Genomic DNA, 12,840 nt, shown 5'->3' on the forward strand with positions numbered 1-12,840 from the left:
GTGTGACCATCCGAAATCTTGTTTTCTTGACTGATTTGTTCAAGACACTGAGATCCAAAATCGGTCTCCAGTCCCCTGTTTTCTTTGGAACTAAAAAGAACCTTGAGTAGATTCCGGATCCTTGTTGGTCTGCTGGCACTAACTGAATTGCTCTTTTGTAAGCAGTTTTGAAATTTCCAAAGCTGCTATATCCCTTTGAGCGGGTGGAACATCTGGAAGGGATTTTTTTGACTGATTTGGAAAACGAAGAAAGGGGATAGAATAGCCTTCGGAAATGATGGACTGTACCCATTTGTCTTGAGTCAGGGATAGCCAGGCTTCTGGGTACAGTGACAATCTTCCCCCGACTGCCTCCGAAGATGGGCAGTCGGGCAACACCTCAGGGATGCTGAAAAGGCTTGTCAGGAAAGGCTTCCCGATTGCCTTGGTTCTGCGGACCCCCCCTGCCCCTAGGGCGTCTACCAGTGTCATTCCCACCTCTGCCTTTGGTAGGACAACACCTCTGTGCGCCAGGTGAAGTCCCTTGAGATTGTTTACGGAACCACATCTTCCCACCCTTCTGGCCTTTGGGGTAAGGCCTAGAAGGAGTCGAAAACGGACTCCGACGGCAGAAAGGGTCTTGCCATCAGTCTCGCACCTAGTCAGGGTTTCTTTCACTTGAGGACCAAAGAGAGATGATCCATCAAAGGGAGTTCGTGAAAGACGCCTTGAAAGGTTCCGAAAGTTGCATAGCCGCATCCAGGCGTGCCTACGTAAGGCTACCCCTGTCCCTGCGCTCTGCTCGCCCATCGGCCGCATAAGAGAGGAGGCGATGGAGGAGTTGGATATGGAATTAGGGTAGCCAGCTGCGTGTTCATTTTCTCTTGAAACCCGCAGCTGTAGGGTTCTTAACATTTCACTCGCTTCCTTGATCAAGTCTCTTTGAAGACGAGTGAAATGGCACAGGTAATTCAGCTTAACGCATGGTAAATGTCGCTGAGGAGAACATCCGCTTCCGCACCTATCCATGGACCTAGATTCCTTGTTAGGTGGATGGATAGGCACTGAAGGATCAGCCAGTTCCTTCTTTGTGGCGGCAGCTACCACCATAGCATCCACAGAAACTCCTTTTGATAAAAATTGCTTGTCTGATGGAGCTGTGATGAATTTGGAGGGTCTCCTGGGAGTGGGGTCCACTGAATCAGGAGCCGCCCATGCCTTCTTAGCGACCACCTGCATGAGGGGGTCAAGGGGACACCCAGGAGGTGGAAGGACGAGAGCCAAACGCCTCAAGATACACAGATTCGTCCTCCGAAGGGTTGAGGGCTGGCCAATTTCCCTCTGTTTCAGGATCTCCAGAATGTCTGCAAATGAGACATCTTCAGAAGGGGAACGGGGAACCCTCAGAATCATCCAGATCTGTGTCCGACGTGATAGACTCAGGTGAGTCAATGTGCTTCCTCTTGCACTTCCTCTTCCGAGGAGGCTCTTCTGCCAAACCAGGAGAGGCCTCGAAGAGGATGAAATCCCCAAAGGGGCTCCTGAGGAGCTGGCCCTCTGCGGCCCGGGATGAGGGAGTGAGTCGACTTACCCTGAGGCAGCATAGAAGGAGGGGCTGACGGAGCCGACTGTGGAGTAGAGCCAGGCTCTAACACACTCCGCATGACCTCGAATGCACCCCTTTCAGGCAGAGCCAGAGGTCCCCGCCCGAGGAGCTAAGGACCCCTCGGCACCGACAGTGATGGCTCGAGGTCGATGTCGAGCCGAACTCACCAGCGCCAAGCACCGAGAGGGAGAGGGGTCGGACAAGGGTCCGATGCCACTCACCCCTCGAGCCGACGAGGGAGTCCGGCGCCGAGATTCCTCCAAGGAAGAAAACGGAGCCACGACGGAGCCGAAGACAATTGTCTCGGCCCGACGTGACCACAGTCTCGGTTCCGACGACCCGGCCCGAACTCAAGAGAGTCAAGGAGGAAAGAGTTGATGGACGGGGCCAGCACCGACTGATGAGTCGGGCTCTGAAGCATCTGGGCTAGTGCCTCGGACTTAAGTAGTCGACTCACCACCCTCTGAAGGTCATGATCGGAAAGCCTCGATGACCTAGAGGAATGAGACCTTTGGCTCCGTTCAGACAGCAGGGGAGATCCTGGAGCCGAATGAACGGAGCCAAGAGAAGGTGACCTAGACCTCTTTCTGGTTGTCGGCTCCGAAGATCTTGTCGGAGCCGACACGGGTACCTCGATAACCTCGGCTCCAGCCGGAGCCGAGGAAGCCACAGAAACTGTGGACTGAGTCTTATCGGCCCCAGCCAGAGCCGATAAAGGCAAAGGTTGAACAACCTGAGGTCTCGGCTCAGGAGCCGGAGCCGAAGACCTCGATGCCTTAGAGGGCTTCCCTGTTGAAACTGACAGGGAATCCTCTGGCTTCAGCAAGCCTCTCAGAATCAATTTATTTTTTCTCTCCTGCAGGACCCTGGGGCTGAAGCCATGGCACACAGCACAGGAGTCCTGCAGGTGCAAAGGCCCCAGACAATAGACAAAGTGTGAGCGCCTGTCAGAGACATTTTCTGACAGCACGCATCACACTTCTTGAATCCAGAGACCTTTGCTTCTTTTGACATTTCCCTAACTGACAGGTGTACACTAACACACACCCAAACACACAGTTATACCCTGTCAGTAAAAATTAGTAATACTAAAAACAATAACAATTTTAGTAAAAATACTAATAATTAAGTACAAAAATTAAAGTAAGCTACACAAACACTCCCTAGGGAAGGGAAGGCCAAGGGCCCAAGGGAAGAACCAACGGTTCTTTTAGTAAGAAAAAAGGAAAAATTAGGGTCCGGTATAAGGATCTATGTTCTACACTAATTTAGGAAGAATTAAAGTTAAAAGGGGAAAAAAAGAGTAACTTTTTGAAGAAAAAGCTAACACTCACCAGGAACCGGTAGAAGCAACCAACCTCGAAGCTGTAGCAGCAAACGAGATCTGAGGTAACTCTCGCCTAGCATTGTGGGATATAAGGGGAGCCTCGAGCCGGTGGAACCAACTCGAAGCTTTTAGAGTGGCCGAGCCGAGGTCGGCTCCGAACCCATCCAGCAAGAATGAAGGCGAGATAGACAACTTAACATCATACTTTAATATCAATATCATTAAAACACACACAAGGTTAAGCACTTTTGTCCCTGTAATCCAAAGGGACTTCATCAGAACAAATACTATACAATAATTCAATCCTTATATACTCTAATCTATTACACAGTAATACGATTGAGTGCATTAAGTTCTTAGAGGTACAATCCCTCCATAAAACTTGTCACATCTATGTTGGGTGTTTGTAACTGATCTGAATATTGAGCATGCATCAGTGTGTAAAATAATAAACTCAATTCAAAAAACGTTTAAAAATATTTAAAAAAAAAAAAAATTAAAATGGGAAATAAAATGAGGGTGCTTTTTTGACAAAATGGACTACAACAACCACCTTCTGGAGATTTTTTATGATAGCAATAAATACCAGTTGACATCTAAAAATGAGGTTATTTCTAGAAGATTCATTATTACAGGGAGTGATTAATGAAAACTTATTTGAATTTTTGAAATCTGAATCCCCATAATTCCTTTAGCCTTTGGAGTCCCAAAGATCCATAAGGATATCGAGCAGATCCATAAGGATATTGAACATCCTCCTTTTAGGGTCATTATAGCAGCCCACAATAGCCCTACATATTTCTTGGGTGTATTTGTGGATAGGTTGCTTAAGGACCTTATAAGACCTACTGATTATTTGTTAAAATATTTTTGGGACTTCCTAACGAAAATCAAAGCAAATTGATATAGTGAGAAGTGCAGTTTCTCTACTATAGATGTCAAAGATCTATTTACCTCTGTACCTCACCATGAAGGACTTAATTTGTTTTATGATGCCCTGAGGGAATTAACCTCATTAAGTGACACTATGCTGAATTTTGTGATGGCTACTATGGAATATATTTTAAACAACTACTTCACATGTGGAGAATTTTTTAAACAAATAGGGTAGCAATGGGTGCGAGTTGCACATCCAGGTATGTAATTTTAGTCCTGTATATATATATATATATATATATATATATATATATATATATATATAGGAGAAGAGGTATGTTTCTAATTCTGAATTTGCATTCATTAATTTGCATTACAGTGTATTTCTATTTACTTTACCATATTCTTTGTCTCTGCCCCAGCTCCCACTGAGACATTAAGCTAATGTTTCCTATTCGGGGTCGTTGACCTGTAGATCGGACTCATAGGACTAGAGTACCAATATTGGCTTTATTTGCTTGGATCCCTGTCTGGCAAGTCTCCACTCCAAAAAATGATTCCACTGAACTTGATCCATACATTTTTATTCTTTACTATCACAAATGTCGCTATTTAACTATTTAACCCCCATTCTCTTTTCTACTTGCCTCCCTTCTTAACTTAACCCATATATTCCCTAATGCCTCCTTTTATCACTTTTGTTAAATCTGTGGGAGATTGGTTTACATTTTTGTAATAAGACTATGTGTGCAAAGCTTTTCCTATATCTACATATCTACACATATGCTTACTTATTCCTTTCGCCCTACCTTCTCTATAAGTCTGCTGCTTGTCTTGCTAGAGTTGTGTACATTTTTTACACTAAATGTAAATGTATATCTGCTGTCTGACTTGCTCATGTCTGTAACTTCTATACTAAATGCAAGTCGTATGCTTATTATATTTACGATATCTTATTGTGGAACTCTGTTATACTTACAATGCTTTGTTATTTAAACTGTTTTATTGTGGGGCTTTACTCCCGGAGCCTCAGCTGATAATGGGATCCTGACCCAGTCAGACTTTCCTGGTTACCAAATGTCAACTAAATAAATAAATAAATAAAGATATAAATAAATAAATAATATATAAATAATTCATCCAATGTCTTTTGTTCAGGACTCCAAGAGCTGTAAAAAGCCTTGAACTGTAAAGAAACAAGCTTTTCAACAAAAAGGAATAAAAACACTTTTTATTTAAATTCTGCTTAAATATTTTAAGTTGTACTTAAAGTAACCAGTGTGGTGATATATTTTATGCTTTTCTGCCTTTTCTATAGACAAAAAAGTTTTCTGTTTGCCATTTGTTGCTCTGTTTCTGTTTCTGGAAGTGAGTCTTGTAGCTTCATTTGCAGTTGTGGGAAGATTGTGCATTGCTGCAAGATTGCAGCATCAGTATACATTATACTGCACTTCTATTCCAAAAGTGGAATTACTTGTAAAAGTTAGTAGTTTGTATTTTGAAGCCTGTCTGGGGTTTTAGTCTTGTAGTTTAATTTGCAGATGTGCCAGAATTGTGAACTACAGCCAGATGTTATCCTCATTTTATAATTTATTACTTATTTTTTTCCAAAGTAGAATTACTTCTTGACGATAGGTGTTTGTATAGCACCTTAATCTTGTATTTTTGTTCACAGCTGTGGCAGAACTGTGAACTATTGCCAGATCTGAGCCTCACTTAGTCATTTAGAACTGCATGTTTTCCATAAACAGCATTACTACTAAATTTCTGCATAGTATGGTGCCTTAGTCAGGGACTAAAGGTAGAGGTGTTCTGATCCACATCAATAAAAACAGACCTCTAGGCTGGTTGAACAGGATGATGCACTGTCCACACATTTAGTCCACTGGCTGTACAGACAGGGACTAAAGGTGGAGGTGTTCTGATCCACATCAGTAACAAGCAGACCTCTGGGCTGGTTGAACAGGATGACGCACTGTCCACAGATTTAGTCCAGTTGCTGTACGGACAGGGACTAAAGGTGGAGGTTTTCTGATCCACATCAATAACAAGCAGACCTCTGGTCTGGTTTAACAGGATGTCGCACTGTCCACACATTTAGTCCAGTGGCTGTACGAACAGGGACTAAAGGTAAAGGTGTCCTGATCCACATCAACAACAAGCAGACCTCTGGGCTGGTTGAACAGGATGATGCACTGTCCACACATTTAGTCCAGTGGCTGTACGGACAGGGACTAAAGGTGAATGTGTTCTGACCCACATCAATAACAAGCAGACCTCTGGGCTGGTTGAACAGGATGAAGCGCTATCCACACATTTAGTCCAGTGGCTGTATGGACAGGGACATAAAATAGAGATGTTCTGATCCACATCAGAAACAAGCAGACCTCTGGGCTGGTTGAACAGGATGATGCACTGTCCACACATTTAGTCCAGTGGCTGTACGGACAGGGACTAAAGGTGAAGGAGTTCTGATCGACATCAATAACAAGCAGACCTCTTGGCTGGTTGAACAGGATGACGACCTGTCCACACATTTAGTCCAGTGGCTGTAGGGGCAGGTAATAAAGGTAGAGGTGTTCTGATCCACATCAATAGCAAGCAGACCTCTGGGCTGGTTGAACAGGATTATGCACTGTCCATGCATTTAGTCCAGTGGCTGTACGGACAGTGACTAAAGGTAGAGGTGTTCTGATTCACATCAACAACAGACCTCTGGGCTGGTTGAACAGGATGACACACTGTCCACACATTTATTCCATTGGCTGTACAGACAGGACTAAAGGTAGAGGTGTTCTGATCCACATCAATAAAAAGCAGACCTCTGGGCTGGTTGAACAGGATGATGCACTGTCCACACATTTAGTCCAGTGGCTGTATGGACAGGGACTAAAGGTGGAGGTGTTCTGATCCACATCAATAACAAGCAGACCTCTGGGCTGGTTGAACAGGATGGCACACTGTCCACACATTTAACCCAGTGGCTGTATGGACAGGGACTAAAGGTGGAGGTGTTTTGATCCAGATCAATAACAAGCAGACCTCTGGGCTGGTTGAACAGGATGACGCACTGTCCACAGATTTAGTCCAGTTGCTGTACGGACAGGGACTAAAGGTGGAGGTTTTCTGATCCACATCAATAACAAGCAGACCTCTGGTCTGGTTGAACAGGATGACGCACTGTCCACACATTTAGTCCAGTGGGTGTACGGACAGGGACTAAAGGTCTAGGTGTTCTGATCCACATCAATAACAAGCAGACCTTTGGGCTGGTTGAACAGGATGATGCACTGTCCACTCATTTAGTCCAGTGGCTGTACAGACAGGGATAAAGGTAAAGGTGTTCTGATCCACATCAATAACAAGCAGACCTTTGGGCTGGTTGAACAGGATGACACACTGTCCACACATTTAGTCCAGTGGCTGTATGGACAGGGACTAAAGGTAGAGCTGCTCTGATCCACATCAATAACAAGCAGACCTATGGGTGGATTGATCAGGATGACACACTGTCCACACATTTAGGCCAGTGGCTGTATGGACAGGGACTAAAGGTGGAGGTGTTCTGATCCACATCAATAACAAGCAGACCTTTGAGCTGGTTGAACAGGATGACGCACTGTCCACACTTTTAGTCCAGTTGCTGTATGGACAGGGACTAAAGGCAGAGGTGTTCTGATCCACATCAATAACAAGCAGACCTCTGGGCTGGTTGAACAGGATGACGCACTGTCCACACATTTAGTCCAGTGGCTGTATGGACAGGGACTAAAGGTGGAGGTGTTCTGATCCACATCAACAACAAGCAGACCTTTGAGCTGGTTGAACAGGATGACGCACTGTCCACACTTTTAGTCCAGTTGCTGTATGGACAGGGACTAAAGGCAGAGGTGTTCTGATCCACATCAATAACAAGCAGACCTCTGGGCTAGTTGAACAGGATAACGCACTGTCCACACATTTAGTCCACTGGCTGTACGGACAGGGACTAATGGTGGAGGTGTGCTGATCCACATCAATAAAAAGCAGACCTCTGGGCTGGTTGAACAGGATGATGCACTGCCCACACATTTAGTCCAGTGGCTGTACGGACAGGGACTAAAGGTAGAGGTGCTCTGATCCACATCAATAACAAGCAGACCTCTGGGCTGGTTGAACAGGATGATGCACTGCCCACACATTTAGTCCAGTGGCTGTACAGACAGGGACTAAAGGTAGAGGTGTTCTGATCCACATCAACAACAAGCAGACCTCTGGGCTGGTTGAACAGGATGACGCACTGTCCACACATTTATCCAGTGGCTGTATGGACAGGGACTAAAGGTAGAGGTGTTCTGATCCACATCAATAACAAGCAGACCTCTGGGCTGGTTGAACAGGATGATGCACTGTCCACACATTTAGTCCAGTGGCTGTATGGACAGGGACTAAGGGTAGAGGTGCTCTGATCCACATCAACAACATGCAGACCTCTGGGCTGGTTGAACAGGATGACACACTGTCCACACATTTAGTCCAGTGGCTGTACAGACAGGGACTAAAGGTAGAGGTGTTCTGATCCACATCAATAACAAGCAGACCTCTGGGATGGTTGAACAGGATGATGCACTGTCCACACATTTAGTCCAGTGGCTGTACAGACAGGTACTAAAGGTAGAGGTGTTCTGATCCACATCAATAACAAGCAGACCTCTGGGCTGGTTGAACAGGATGATGCACTGTCCACACATTTAGTCCAGTGGCTGTACGGACAGGGACTAAAGGTAGAGGTGTTCTGATCCACATCAATAACAAGCAGACCTCTGGGCTGGCTGAACAGGATGAAGCGCTATCCACACATTTAGTCCAGTGGCTGTATGGACAGGGACTAAAATGGAGATGTTCTGATCCACATCAATAACAAGCAGACCTCTGGGCTGGTTGAACAGGATGATGCACTGTCCACACATTTAGTCCAGTGGCTGTATGGACAGGGACTAAAGGTGGAGGTGTTCTGATCCACATCAATAACAAGCAGACCTCTGGGCTGGTTGAACAGGATGACGCACTGTCCACACATTTAGTCCAGTGGCTGTACGGACAGGGACTAAAGGTAGAGGTGTTCTGATCCACATCAATAACAAGCAGACCTCTGGGCTGGTTGAACAGGATGATGCACTGTCCACACATTTAGTCCAGTGGCTGTACGGACAGTGACTAAAGGTAGAGGTGTTCTGATCCACATCAACAACAGACCTCTGGGTTTGTTGAAGAGGATGACACACTCTCCACACATTTATTCCATTGGCTGTACAGACAGGACTAAAGGTAGAGGTGTTCTGATCCACATCAATAACAAGCAGACCTCTGGGCTGGTTGAACAGGATGATGCACTGTCCACACATTTAGTCCAGTGGCTGTATGGACAGGGACTAAAGGTAGAGGTGTTCTGATCCACATCAATAACAAGCAGACCTCTGGGCTGGTTGAACAGGATGATGCACTGTCCACACATTTAGTCCAGTGGCTGTACAGACAGGGACTAAAGGTGGAGGTGTTCTGATCCACATCAATAACAAGCAGACCTCTGGGCTGGTTGAACAGGATGATGCACTGTCCACACATTTAGTCCAGTGGCTGTATGGACAGGGACTAAAGGTGGAGGTGTTCTGATCCACATCAATAACAAGCAGACCTCTGGGCTGGTTGAACAGGATGATGCACTGTCCACACATTTAGTCCAGTGGCTGTATGGACAGGGACTAAAGGTGGAGGTTTTCTGATCCACATCAATAACAAGCAGACCTCTGGTCTGGTTGAACAGGATGACGCACTGTCCACACATTTAGTCCAGTGGGTGTACGGACAGGGACTAAAGGTCTAGGTGTTCTGATCCACATCAATAACAAGCAGACCTGTGGGTGGATTGATCAGGATGACACACTGTCCACACATTTTGTCCATTGGCTGTACAGGCAGGGACTAAAGGTGCAGGTGTTCTGATCGACATCAGTAACAAGCAACCTCTGGGATGTTTGAACAGGATGACACACTGTCCACACATTAAGTCCAGTGACTGTACAGGGACAAAAGTTAGAGGTGTTCTGATCCATATCAATAACAAGAAGACCTCTGGGCTGGTTGAACAGGATGATGCACTGTCCACACATTTAGTCCAGTGGCTGTACGGACAGGGACTAAAGGTAGAGGTGCTCTGATCCATATCAATAACAAGCAGACCTTTGGGTGGATTGAACAGGATGACACACTGTCCACCAATTTTGTCCAGTGGCTGTACGGACAGGAACTAAAGATGGAGGTGTTCTGATCCACATCAATAACAAGCAGACCTCTGGGCTGGTTGAACAGGATGATGCACTGTCCACACATTTAGTCCAGTGGCTGTACAGACAGGGATAAAGGTAGAGGTGTTCTGATCCACATCAATAACAAGCAGACCTTTGGGCTGGTTGAACAGGATGACACACTGTCCACACATTTAGTCCAGTGGCTGTACGGACAGGGACTAAAGGTAGAGGTGTTCTGATCCACATCAATAACAAGCAGACCTCTGGGCTGGTTGAACAGGATGACACACTGTCCACACATTTAGTCCAGTGGCTGTATGGACAGGGACTAAAGGTGGATGTGTTCTGATCCACATCAATAACAAGCAGACCTCTGGGCTGGTTGAACAGGATGATGCACTGTCCACACATTTAGTCCAGTGGCTGTATGGACAGGGACTAAAGGTGGAGGTGTTCTGATCCACATCAGTAACAAGTAGACCTCTGGTCTGGTTGAACAGGATGATGCACTGTCCACACATTTTGTCCATTGGCTGTACAGGCAGGGACTAAAGGTGCAGGTGTTCTGATCGACATCAGTAACAAGCAGACCTCTGGGATGGTTGAACAGGATGACACACTGTCCACACATTTAGTCCAGTGGCTGTACAGACAGGGACTAAAGGTAGAGGTGTTCTGATCCACATCAATAACAAGCAGACCTCTGGGCTGGTTGAACAGGATGATGCACTGTCCACACATTTAGTCCAGTGGCTGTACAGACAGGGACTAAAGGTAGAGGTGCTCTGATCCACATCAATAACAAGCAGACCTTTGGGTGGATTGAACAGGATGACACACTGTCCACAAATTTTGTCCAGTGGCTGTATGGACAGGGACTAAAGATGGAGGTGTTCTGATCCACATCAATAACAAGCAGACCTTTGGACTGGTTGAACAGGATGATGCACTGTCCACACATTTAGTCCAGTGGCTGTACGGACAGGGACTAAAGGTGGAGGTGTTCTGATCCACATCAATAACAAGCAGACCTCTGGGCTGGTTGAACAGGATGATGCACTGTCCACACATTTAGTCCAGTGGCTGTACAGACAGGGACTATAGTTGGAGGTGTTCTGATCCCCATCAAGAAAAAGCAGACCTCTGGGCTGGTTGAACAGGATGATGCACTGTCCACACATTTAGTCCAGTGGCTGTATGGACAGGGACTAAAGGTAGAGATGTTCTGATCCACATCAGTAACAAGCAGACCTCTGGGCTGGTTGAAAAGGATGATGGACTGTCCACACATTTAGTCCAGTGGCTGTACGGACAGGGACTAAAGATGGAGGTGTTCTGATCCACATCAATAACAAGCAGACCTCTGGGATGGTTGAACAGGATGATGCACTGTCCACACATTTAGTCCAGTGGCTGTATGGACAGGGACTAAAGGTGGAGGTGTTCTGATCCACATCAATAACAAGCAGACCTTTGGGCTGGTTGAACAGGATAATGCACTGCCCACACATTTAGTCCAGTGGCTGTACAGACAGGGACTAAATGTAGAGGTGCTCTGATCCACATCAACAACATGCAGACCTCTGGGCTGGTTGAACAGGATGACACACTGTCCACAAATTTTTTCCAGTGGCTGTACGGACAGAGACTAAAGATGACAGTGACTGCAACATACGAATGAACCATAAAGCGAAAAATACACACAGATTAGCTTCTTCCACTGGAAAAGTTTAATGAACGATCTGGTACCTCGGCAATTCGCCTTCAAAGGATCACAGTTCAATAAAGTTCAGCATCAACCTTATATACAATTTAAACATCAATTATTCAATTAATCAAGTGATGCAATCTCCATTAACAAATAAATTTCACCTTAAAGTGATCTCTTAAACAGAATAAATACATACTTTTAAAGTATTTTAAAGTGTTTTAAGCAAACTTCACTTAAAAACAATTAAATCCAACAATGATTTCAACAACCTATGATAATCGAAATAAATGTTATTATTATACATAAATCTAAACATTATAAATAAATAACATAAATATGTAAATAAATACACTTAATATTTAAATATATTATAAAGCCAATTCATGATTCAACCCATAAGGCTTCAAAGTGTTGAATTTAATAATCATTCTAGTTTCTAGTTCCAAAAGTTTACCTACAACATCATCTCCTCTAGAAATGAAAGGTTTTCCTAATACATTGAATGTTAAACTATCACCACACCCCCAATGATGATCAATAAAATGCTTAGCCACAGGACTGGAAAGGTTAGCATTTCTTATATCTTTAAGATGTTCAAGCACCCTGATTTTAACCATTCTTTTGGTTTGTCCAACATACCAAACATTGAAACAAGAACACCCCAAAATGTACACTACACATGTGGACCTGCAGTTAAAATATTCCCTATGATTATGTTTGATGTTATTAAACCTATCTACATTCAAAACCCTGGAACAAATACTACAAGATCCACATGCAAAGGTGCCAGTTCTACTAGAAAATGTGTAACCCTTTGACTGGAATTAAAGTTGAAATTCAAAATTTCTTTTAAATTCTTTCCTTTTAAAAGAGAAATTAATAGTATTGGGAAATAACGCCAATTACTTCATCCTGACAAATTAAATACCAAAATTTTTTAATAGTAGAAGTCATTATTTTATGAAAAGGGTAAATTTCATTACAAAAAACACTTTCTCAACATCAGTTTTCTTAGCAACATTATTAACAACTAAATGTTTGGTATTTTCTTGAC

This window comes from Protopterus annectens, chromosome 3.part1 (assembly GCF_019279795.1).
Source record: "Protopterus annectens isolate FY-2018-M chromosome 3.part1, PAN1.0, whole genome shotgun sequence".
NCBI lineage: Eukaryota > Metazoa > Chordata > Ceratodontiformes > Protopteridae > Protopterus > Protopterus annectens.